Source organism: Budorcas taxicolor, chromosome 5, assembly GCF_023091745.1.
Source record: "Budorcas taxicolor isolate Tak-1 chromosome 5, Takin1.1, whole genome shotgun sequence".
NCBI classification, from domain to species: domain Eukaryota; kingdom Metazoa; phylum Chordata; class Mammalia; order Artiodactyla; family Bovidae; genus Budorcas; species Budorcas taxicolor.
This window is the reverse complement of record NC_068914.1, coordinates 53,673,900-53,684,032: the sequence shown is the minus strand read 5'-3', so window position 1 is coordinate 53,684,032 and position 10,133 is coordinate 53,673,900.

Below are 10,133 nucleotides of genomic sequence, written 5' to 3'. Positions count from 1 at the left end.
TGATTTGCTTTATTGTCTTTGCTAAAACTCATCAATAATGAAGTGTACAGACAACCAGAGATTATTCTGGGTGTCAGGGGAAAATACAGAGTTGCCTGGTGTTTTAGACAATCCACAGGGTGAATGGCCTTGCATAAACTACTGAAAATTCAAAACAGATTAAAAAAATCAGCAGAATCTTCATATAAATGGTAAAGATAAAGTCACCAAGATTTAAATATTGTTCTAAGAATGCACAGTATACAAATGTTGATAGGTATTTATTTTCTCATGCAAAGTACTAAAACCTTATAAAGCCTTTAAAATACCATCTTGCCTTTCACGACAGTCTTAACAGAAGTTGTTACATGATAACCAGGAAGGTATTCTTGGTGCAATTTAAATGTCATTAAAGTGAGCAATTCAGATTTTAAATTTAATGTAAGGCATCTAAATGGAGCAGTTGTCTTTAAGTAATCTTGGGAACATAAATATATTTAAAGCAATGTTAAAGTTTCTAAAAGCTTCACTACAGTTTTTCTCATGGAAGAAAACTGTTCTCGGGTAATATTTTTGTGTTCAAGTGGTAAGGAAGATAAGTCAACAGAGTTTTCATTGAACTCCTGCTGTGTAGCTGCTATGGGCACTGAATACAGTGGGGCACTTATCCATGAGGACGTCAGCTGGGGAAATAAGACCAACAAGAAACGGGAAAACAGTGGAGGATGACGCAGCCGTCTGGAACACCTTATGCATTCAGCCTGAGGCTCAGGTCAGGATCCTGGGAGTCATTTGTGATTCCTCTCTTTCCTATAATCTCTATATTATCAAAATCTATCTATTCCACCTCTGCAAAATGGTCCAAATCTGACCACCCCTCTGCATCCTCATGGCCATAATTATAGACCGAAACACCTTCACCTTTCCCTTGAATAAATGCTTTAGTTTCTTAATTCCACTCCTTCTTACTTACAGCCAGTATTCTCCCCAATAGCTTGTGTAAGCAACTAAGTACTAGTCACTCAGTCATGTCTCACTCTTTGTGACCCCATGGACTGTAGCCCATCAGGCTCCTCTGTCCATAGGATTCTCCAGGCAAGAATACTGGAGTGGGTTGCCATTTCCTTCTCTAAATCTCCTAATAAAGGGAAACAATCCTAAAGGACATTAACCCTGAATATTCCTTGGAAGGACTGATGCTGAAGCTGAAGCTCTAATACTTTGGCCACCTGATGCAAAAAGCCAACTCACTGGAAAAGACCCTGATTCTGGGAAAGATTGAGAGCAGGAGGAGAAGGGGACAAGAGAGAATGAGATGGTTGGATGGCATCACTGACTCAATGGACATGAGTTGAGCAAACTCTGGGAGATAGTGAAGGAGAGGGATGTCTGGTGTGCTGCAGTCTACAGGGTTGCAAAGAGTCAAACACGACTGAGCAACTGAACAACAAATGGTAAACAAAACTGACTGGAAAAAAAAAAGATAGAAATGCCAAATAAAATATGTCTTCATTCCAGGAGAATAGTTTCATGTGCCAAACTTACACATGCACTTGTAAAATACATCTTCACTTTAATTTCATAACTACCTGAATTAACTGTGAGCTATACCAGCCCAGAGGACAGGGAGGTCATTGTGGCCTGAAGTAATTAAAAAAGCATCTTGGAGGAGGTTGTGGGGGGGACTTGAGATGGGCCTTGAATTATGACTGGATTTAAATAGCTGCTATACTTAGTCGCATAATTTCCCCTCACTTAATTTTGAGGGGAAATTTGCATCTCCTCTATGCCCAGTTTCTCCTGGCTGGCTCCCATGCCTGTCAATAGCAGCAGCCCGTTTGCTAAAAAATGGCCAACAAGGTAACTGTGAATAATTTCAGGCTGAAAACACTTGAAATGTCCACAGACTGAAACGTTAATGGGTAGAGCACCTTAAGAATACATTTATATGGACTTTAAAAAATTTTTTCTTGGCAGCTTTAAACATGTACAAAGCAACAAAGTAGCAGAAGCTATATATTTACTGAAGTCAGTCATCATTGTATAACATCTTAATTACTTGCAACCAAACTGTGCTTCCAAGTTATTAATCACAGTAATAATGTGTTTCACCATATTGTTTGACATGGTTCATCATAGGAAAAGTGGGAACTGTGTTGTAGGACTTCCCTCTTATTCTGCTCTAGAATCAAACTTACTGAAGACAGCTGTGAAACTTTCTGAGAATATCTTCTGTGAATCTCTAATAATCCTATATAGTAAATTTTAGATAACCCAAAACAAAGCAAAAGGACAAAAGTACAAACAAAACCAGTTGGGAGAGATGTCATTTCAGGGAGTCTCAGAAGGTGGCACCAAATATTCATGTGTACTGACTGCCAAAAGTCAAAAAAAGCCAAACATACCAGCCTGCAATGCCATCATTCCTAGTAGCATGACTAGTTGTCCAGAAGGAGCATCTGTTGCCTGGAGCTCATTCACGGTCATTGGCACTTCTGCCTTCCCTTGTCCCCTCATAGTACACTCCAATTACAACTTATTATGGAAACTGCTCCTTGCATAACTGCCACCCTTTAGCCTTGCAGCTTCGGCCAAACAGGTGTCAGCTGTTGGAAACTGTTGCACTAGCCAGTCCTCACCAAGTGGTCCCTTGATAACCCAGAGTCTAATATCTTGATTCCCATGTCTTACATAACTGATCTTCATATATGGGCACAAGTAAATCCATCTGAGATAGAAAATCCTAAAGTAATGAATGCCATCACTTCCTCTCCAAGCTAGAATGGAAATTAGTATTTCTAGTCAATTTCAGGGCTTCTGTGGTGGCTCAGATGATAAAGAATCTGCCTGCAATGTAGGAGACCCAGGTTCAATCCCTGAGCCAGAAAAATCCCCTGGAGAAGGGAATGGCAATCCACTCCAGCATTCTTGCCTGGAGAATTCCATGGACAGAGGAAGACGTTGTTCTTCCTGGAAAAGGATCTTAGGTGAAACACACTTTTTTTAAAAAAAATTTAAACACAGTTATCCATTTCATAGGAACTAAACTGTGTCACCCTGCTTATTTAACTTATATACAGAGTACATCATGAGAAGCGCTTGGCTGGAAGAAGCAAAAACTGGAATCAAGGTTGCCGGGAGAAATATCAATAACCTCAGATATGCAGATGACACCACCCTTATGGCAGAAAGTGAAGAGGAACTAAGAACCCCTTGATGAGAGTGAAACAGGAGAGTGAAAAAGTTGGCTTAAAGCTCAACATTCAGAAAACGAAGATCATGGCATCTGGTCCCATCACTTCATGGGAAATAGATGGGGAAACAGTGGAAACAGCGTCAGACTTTATTTTTGGGGGGCTCCAAAATCACTGCAGATGGTGACTGCAGCCATGAAATTAAAAGACACTTACTCCGTGGAAGGAAAGTTATGACCAACCTAGATAGCATATTCAAAAGCAGAGACATTACTTTGCCAACAAAGTTCTGTCTAGTCAAGGCTATGGTTTTTCTAGTGGTCATGTATGGATGTGAGAGTTGGACTGTGAAGAAAGCTTAGTGCCGAAGAATTGATGCTTTTGAACTGTGGTGTTGGAGAAGACTCTTGAGTGTCCCTTGGACTGCAAGAAGATCAAACCAATCTATTCTAAAGGAGATCAGCCCTGGGATTTCTTTGGAAGGAATAATGCTAAAGTTGAAACTGCAGTACTTTGGCCATCTCATGAGAAGAGTTGACTCATTGGAAAAGACTCTGAGGCTGGGAGGGATTGGGGGCAGGAGGAGAAGGGGACAACAGAGGATGAGATGGCTGGATGGCATCATCGACTCGATGGATGTGCGTTTGAGTGAACTCTGGGAGATGGTGATGGACAGGGAGGCTTGACGTGCTACAATTCATGGGGTCGCAAAGAGTCAGACACGACTGAGCGACTGAACTGAACTGAAACTGTCTAATCTTTTGACATTCTGGAAAGTATATCATCACTCTTCAATGGAAACCAATTAGAGAAAATAAAAGTAGGCAAACAGAGTGCTTTTCAAAACTACAGCACTACCATAGGTCTGATATTAAACTATTAGGGCTCAGGTGTGTCCATGGTGGTAAGACCTATGTCAAGATGTAGGACTGGATTGGGACTCTCATGAAATACATACCTTCAGTGGGACCAGTTCTCAGTGTGGAATGGTTTTTTAAACTAAGTGAAGGACTTTTTAACTCTTGTTGAGTTTAATTCTCTTTCAGAATACTAATAAGCTACGCAAAACAAGGGACACATACAGACTGAAAGTGAAGGGCTGGAAAAAGATATTTCATGCAAATAGAGACCAAAAAAAAAAAAAAAACCAAAAAACCAAGAGTAGCAATACTCATATCGGATAAAATAGACTTTAAAATAAAAGCTGTGAAAAAAGACAAAGAAGGACACTACATAATGATCAAAGGATCAATCCAAGAAGAAGCTATAACAATTATAAATATATATGTACCCAACATAGGAACATCGAAATATGTAAGGCAAATGCTAACAAGTATGAAAGAGGAAATTAAAAATAACACAATAATAGTGGGAGACTTTAATACTCCACTCACACCTATGGATAGATCAACTAAACAGAAAATTAACAAGGAAACACAAACTTTAAATGACACAATGGACCAGCTAGACCTAATTTATATCTATAGGATATTTCACCCCAAGACAATTAATTTCAACTTTTTCTCAAGTGCACATGGAAACTTCTCCAGGATAGATCAAATCTTGGGCCATAAATCTCAGTTCAGTCCAGGCGCTCAGTCATGTTCAACTCTGTGTGACCCCATTAATTGCAGCATGACAGGCCTCCCTGTCCACCACTAACTCCCGGAGTTCACCCAAACTCATGTGCATCAAGTCGGTGATGCCATCCAGCCATCTCATCCTCTGTCGTCCCCTTCTCCTCCTGCCCCCATTCCCTCCCAGCATCAGAGTGTTTTCCAATGAGTCAACTCTTTGCATGAGGCGGCCAAAGTATTGGAGTTTCAGCTTCAACATCAGTCCTTCCAATGAATACCCAGGACTGATCTCCTTTAGGATGGATTGGTTGGATCTCCTTGTAGTCCAAGGGACTCGCAAGAGTTTTCTCCAACACCACAGTTCAAAAGCATCAATTCTTCAGTGCTCAGCTTTCTTTATAGTCCAACTCTCACATCTATACATGACTACTGGAAAAACCATAGCCTTGACTAGATGGACTTTTGCTGGCAAAGTAATGTCTCTGCTGTCTAGGTTGGTCATAACTTTCCTACCAAGGAGTAAGCATCTTTTTTTAAACTTTTTTAAAAATATAAATTTATTTATTTTAATTGGAGGTTAATTACTTTACAATATTGTATTGGTTTTGCCATACATCATCATGAATCCGCCACAGGTATACACGTGTTCCCCATCCTGGACCTCCCTCCCTCTTCCCTCCCCCCTCCCCATACCATCCCTCTGGGTTGTCTCAGTGTATAGTAAGCATCTTTTAATTTCATAGCTGCAATCACCACCTGCAGTGATTTTAGAAAGAACACTTTCTAACACCATACACAAAAATAAACTCTAAATGGATTAAAGATCTAAACGTAAGACCAGAAACTACAAAACTTCTAGAGGAAAACATAGGCAAGACACTCTCTGACGTAAGTCACAGCAGGATCCTCTATGACCCACCTCCCAGAGTTTTGGAAATATAACCAAAAATAAACAAATGGGACCTAATTAAACTTAAAAGCTTTTGCACAATGAAGGAAACTATAAGCAAAGTGAAAAGACAGCCTTCAGAATGGGAGAAAATAGTAGCAAATGAAGCAACTGACAAAGAATTAATCTCAAAAATATACAGGCAAATCCAGAAGCTCAATTCCAGAAAAATAAATGACCCAATCAAAAAATGGGCCAAAGAACTAAACAGACAGTTCTCCAAAGACATACAGATGGCTAAGAAACACATGAAAAGATGCTCAACATCACTCATTATCAGAGACATGCAAATCGAAACCACAATGAGGTACCATCTCACGCTGGCCAGAATGGCTGCTATCAAAAAGTCTACAAAAAATAAATGCTGGAGAGGGTGTGGAGAAAAGGGAATCCTCTTATACTGTTGGTGGGAATGCAAACTAGTACAACCACTATGGAGAACAGTGTGGAGATTCCTTTAAAAACTGGAAAGAGAACTGCCATATGACCCAGCAGTCCCACTGCTGGGCATACACACTGAAGAAACCAGAACTGAAAGAGACACGTGTACCCCAATGTTCATCACAGCACTGTTTATAATAGCCAGGACCTGGAAGCAACCTAGATGTCCATCAGCAGAAGAACGGATAAGAAAGCTGTGGTACATATACACAATGGAATATCACTCAGCCATTAAAAAGAATACATTTGAATCAGTTCTGGTGAGGTGGATGAAACTGGAGCCTATTATACAGAGTGAAATAAGCCAGAAAGAAAAACACCAATACAGAATACTAACACATATATATGGAATTTAGAAAGATGGTAATGATAACCCTATATGCGAGACAGCAAAAGAGACACAGATATATAGAACAGTCTTTTGGACTCTGTGGGAGAAGGCGAGGGTGGGACAATTTGAGTGAATAGCATTGAAACATGTATATTATCATATATGAAACAGATCCCCAGTCCACGTTTGATGCATGAGATGGGGTGCTCAGGGCTGGTGCACTGGGATGACCCAGAGGGATGGGATGGGGAGGGAGATGGGAGGGGGGTTCAGAATGGGGAACACATGTATACCCATGGCTGATTCATGTCACTGTATGGGAAAAACCACTGTAATATTGTAATTAGCCTCCAACTAAAATAAATAAATTTTAAAAATAAAAAAGACCTAAAAATAAAAAAAATTAAAAAGAAAAGAAAAAGAAATGAAGGAAAAAAAAAAAAAAAGAATACTAATAAGTAAACTGCTGGGATTCCCTGGTGGCTCAGATGTTAAAAAATCTGCCTGCAATGCAGGAGACCTGGGTTCAGTCCCTGGGTTGGGAAGATCTTCTGCAGAAGGGAACAGCTACCCTTTTCAGTATTCTTCTGGAGAATCCCATGGACAGAGGAGCGTGGCAGGCTACAGTCCATGGCGTCACACAGAGTTGGACACAAAGGAATGAGTAAGCACACGCACATGGCCATACTTGTTTACCTGTCTATTGTTTCAGTCCAAAGCCTCTAAGTCTAAGTTGGGGCCATGTCTACTCACTCGTAAGGATCATGTAGGCTATCTGACATATATTAATAACAATGTTAGTGAATGAGTAAAAATAATAATTTCTGAAGGGCTTCCTATAGGTCAGATACTGCTGTGATTTACATGTATTATCTCATTTTATACATATTAATATACAAAAGCCCTGTGAGAGAGACATTATAAGCCTTATTTTTCCTACACAGAAACTGCTCATTAGTGCATTGGAAAGACTTGCTCAGCTTCAGAACTAGTAAAAAGAAAGCTAGAATTGTGATCTAGGTTTCTGTGACTTTAAAAATCCATGTTCTTTATCTTTGTGAGGATACTTTTTCCCATTAGTAAACATTTGTTTAATTATGAATATGTAAACATCTATTTATGTAAAATGAATAAAGTATTGTCAGGTTTAAACATTAAATGGTTTCAGACATTTTGTGACTTCATTCCTGTTCCTTTTCTTAAGTCTACAGTTAGCCTCTAACACATAAGGTTAGCTGGGACCCTTGAAACAAGAGGTTTTGCAAGCATAGTTTTAAAGGAGGCTTGTTACTTGTTACAATGCAGCGGGCTACCAGAAAGTTTTGTTGTGCCCACACGGTAAGGATTCGAGACTCTTTATGAGATGCCATCTGTCAAGGTTTTAAAGTTGTGTTCTAGGAAACCCTTTTTTTCATGGCAGTATTAAACAGGCAGAGTTAAGCTTCAGGTGTTTACGTTCTCATCTGAAGTTAAAATGAGCATATGAACACGTTAGTCACCAAACCAGCATCACTATGGAGTGGGGACAGTTTTGGAGTCAGCTACTTTGAACTATCAATATATAATATGAACTATCACATATAAATATGTGACCTTGAGTCAGTTACTGAACCCCGTTCTGCCCTATTTTCTTTATCTAAATATGGAACTAATAATGTTTTTCATCATAATATTGTTGTGAAGTGAAATGACATAAAGTAATTAAAGGAAACAGCACACATTAAAAACTCGAAACATTCTCACAACTATATTCAAATTGTATTTTGATTTTCACCCTGTATTAACAAGTGCTACTATCCTATTGAAATATTCCAAACCAACAGCAATGTCAAATACCTCTCTTTAGCTCCAATCCACCAAATAACAAAATAACTTAAACGTAAGATATTGAAAATTTATTGAAATACAATTACTTATACTAACTAAACAATAATAATGATAAAGTTTGTATAGAGTTCAGTGTTTCTCAGCAATAAGTGCTTTATATCCAAATCATGGAATTTATTAGGCACATAAGTCAGTAAGAATTAGCTAAATTAGTTAACATATTATAATTATTAGAGAAAAGCTGCAATTGGCATCAGCTTTATATTTTATTTATTTTCAAAAAGAATGTAAGTCACCTTTAAATGTCCAAATGTATTGTTGGGAAATTTAGAAAACTGGTAACTGTCACCACAAATAATTATAAACCAAACGAAATTACATGAATAGAAGTATGTTTGCTTCATCACTGCTTTGCATATATAAACTACCTGTGATTTTTTTTTTTCTTGACTAGAATACTAGGTTAAAACACAGGGTTCTTAGATATTTGAAAGCATAGAAGTTGAATTCTTAGTGGCATCATAGTTACCTTAAAGATGAAGGTTAACTGTTAACTGTTTCATTATGGTTTCTGCTCAAGGCAGTTTTTCCACATAAATGATGCTTTTTAAGATGCTGGCAATTGTTATTTTAAAACTAGAAGAAAAGAGAAATAATCCTTTTAGAGGGAGTGCTGATTCAAACCTGCTAGAAAAAGAAATAGCTCTAATCTGACTTCAAAGCAGAAGAGTTTCCATAGAATTATGAAAGGGACTGTCTAATGTACTGATGAATTGAGAAGATAGATTCCATCACTGAAAAATAAAATTTGAGGAGGTCACAAGTTATGAAAATATCTAATGCTTCTTCAAAATGGAAAATTAAATGTATACATGTATTTTTAAATTCACCTGTAGAAGGATCATTGTCACTCAGGACTTTGGAAGGATCTACAGCACAATGTAAATGAAAACAGAGCTTTTTGTAGTCAGAAACAAAGAAACAATAGTCCCTCAATCACACATATTAGGTCTGTTTTTATTATAATACTATTTACTTGGCTTCCCTGAATCTCTCAAATTTTTTTCTAATTTTGCAGTGATGTCTTAAGTTTGTATCCATTAATATTTACAAGAAATTAGAAAAGTTTATTTTACCGCCTACAACTTTGCCACCTTGGGTTTTAAATAACACATTTATTACAATCTTGTTATCATTGACCAAGACAGGTGATGTACGCAAGGAGACATGCAGGTGGGAATCCAGGTGCATTGGAAGAGTGAACACTGGAAAGTCATTAAATGGATTTTGTTTTTTCTGGATCAGTTCTGGACCAGTAATTATCAAGGGACTAGATCCAGGAGATGTCACATGGGGTAAACACTAAATTGTCTAGACATTGACACGTGGGTCAAGGCAACTATAATATTTCAGGGAAAAACTGGAATGGAGTGGAGTGTTTAGCCTGACTATCTTGGCCCCATTCCAAGTTGAGAGACTGTAGTCAGGTTTTCTTAAATCCCCGCTGTTGTTTCTTACGGAGGATGTACTCTCATTCAATTCCTTTCTTAAATGATTTTGCAGTATTGTTGTGTTCAGTTAAACAACTGCTGTGTTCCACTCCAGTGGTGGATAAAGTGATTTCTGTGCTCAGTGTAGAGTTTGTAACACATTCCTTAGGGGGTGAACAGCACAGCACAAATGTATCTTCTACTCATTTTAAAAGAAAGCTACATACTGATCTTAATATAATAGATATGTATTTTTTAAGCCCAATACTACAGGGTTCATACAATCATTTTCCAAAAAAGAGAATAAGAGTTCAAGCTTTGTTTAATGTTGGACCCCATTCTTCT